The 2065-nt window shown below is 36.4% G+C and overlaps 1 pseudogene across 1 annotated transcript; it reads right to left on the bottom strand.

Annotated features, from left to right (window-relative positions):
• Positions 1 to 779: 779 nt before the first annotated feature.
• On the bottom strand, positions 780 to 1241 carry LOC308507845 (coiled-coil domain-containing protein 90B, mitochondrial-like; annotated as a pseudogene). The gene has a single exon. The product of its transcript is annotated as a coiled-coil domain-containing protein 90B, mitochondrial-like (transcript).
• Between the last annotated feature and the right edge of the window lie 824 nt (positions 1242 to 2065).

The raw sequence follows: 2065 nt of genomic DNA, 5'->3' as shown, positions 1-2065 counted from the left end.
AAATTATAAACCTCAAAAGACTACTAAAAAGTCTGATGAAGAGAAACAGATCAATATGTACAAACAATACTATAATTAACAAATAGTATGGCAAAGATGTAATATATTTTGTAAAATTATAAGCAAATATTATATTTAATTATAACTCAAGTATTTTCAAGAAATTTAATAGGTATTTTGTGTCTTTGGTTTCACTCATGATTACCAGAGGGCATGGTAGTTTTTCAGTTTCTTTTTCACTCCTCCCCTTTTTTAAACTTAAAATTTATTGTTTTTATTGTTCATTAGACACACACACACACAAAGCCAAAACAACCTGTAGCTATATGGCAAGTCACTTTTAAAATGTATACAACTTTGTTATAATATTTGTATATGAAAAAGTTCTTGTGCAGTAGTTGTCAGGAAAGTAGACTACACTAACAAAGTATGTGGACAGCAGATACCAAAGAGATCCTATATGATTTACACAGCTGTTCAAATACAAGAAAACTCTGGTACACTTTCTATGAACTTTCAAAAAAATAAAGACAAAAGACCCTTCCATCTCAAATTAATCAGGTTTTGAATGGCAGCTTTTCAACATAATAAAGACATAAAAAATAAAGACAAAATACATCTTGTCATTCTAAAACATTTTTAGTTTGTATGTACTTGGAATAATCTTGTTGTATTAAGTTTTGCTGCAACTTTCAGTGTTCAGAGTAAATCCATCCTGGTGCCATGTCATACGAAGTCAACAGCAGCAGGAGTAGGGGTGTAATATAGTCATTTCACTGCTATTTAAAGATTCTGTGAAATCCTAATGCATTTGCCAGGCAACTAAACACTGAGGCTGCAAGGTAACGAATTTTTTCAAGCTTATTAGATTCCATTAGTGTTTTCAAAGAAGCAATTTCAGTGTCAATTTTATTACTGGTCTCTGAAATAATATATTTGGTTTTGGCATCCTTTTTGGTAAATTGTGTGGTTGCTTCCATAAGTTTCTTTTTTGATCTGTAAATATATCTGTTACTCTGCTCCTTTCTAGGTCAATGTCCAGTTTATTATCTGCTCTGATTCAACTGGTTTCATTTATCAGTTGTTGCGTACCTTGTTCTCATTCAATTTTCATTGTCTTGTTATCTGCTTTCAGATTTGCAAATTCACTTTTCTCTAGGATGATCATATTTTTTTTTGATGGAATCCAAATGAGCCATTGGCTGTTGTACTGTTATTTCTTGTTGAGCTTGAGTGACCATCTCCTTATAGATAGTATCTAAGCTGACATTTGATAAAGTGGTTAATGCTGATACAATTGTTTCTGCTTGTGCTTTGTCAAATCCATGAGTTTCCAAGTCCTGAACTAATGCATGGGTATCAAAATTTAATTTCTTTTGTTCTAGAGGAGTTATGTCCACTCATCTCATATCATATCCTTCCTTGGTTGTGGTGGTTAAAAAGTCTCTCTGTAGGGCCACGAGAAATACCCATGGGGAGTTAAAACCCTGTGCCCTCTCCATCCCGCCCCCCGCCCTGGGCTGCTTTTAGATCACAGGAGGTGACAAACGCTGTGACTCCACATATCCTCAGTTTTCTGGTTGGCGGCAGCTTCCCTCCTTTTTTTCCCCTGGGAAGTCCTGGATGTATTTTGGGTAGTTTATTTTAGCGACAGACTTGGAGAAGCAAGCCTGCTCCAGGCTTAAATGCTAGTGTTTGGACAGAAGGGATCAAGGATATTCTGGTTTGCCCACCCTCCATTAGAAGGAACATCAAAATGAGGATCCTAGCGTTCTGGTGGGAAAAGAAAAAGACATGGAATTTATAGCATGAATTGGTAAATTGGTGTATTTTCTGAGAAAATCATAGTGGATTTCTGAACAGGAAAAAGATGCTGTTAACGTCCACAAGAGGAGCACTGGAGAGGTTGCTCCTCTGTGAGACTTTGCTTTTCACTGTTACAAGTGCTTCTAGAGGGGCAGAATGAACTGGCCCCTACCATGTTGTCCAGACCCCGAGAAGGCAAACAATCCTTCCAGAATAGCAGAGCTAAGTTGGAAAAGAGGTTCATCAAAGTTCCTTTCCA

Source organism: Rhinolophus hipposideros, assembly GCF_964194185.1.
Source record: "Rhinolophus hipposideros genome assembly, chromosome: 15".
In the NCBI taxonomy this organism is placed as follows: domain Eukaryota; kingdom Metazoa; phylum Chordata; class Mammalia; order Chiroptera; family Rhinolophidae; genus Rhinolophus; species Rhinolophus hipposideros.
This window is presented reverse-complemented; position numbering and strand designations above follow the sequence as displayed.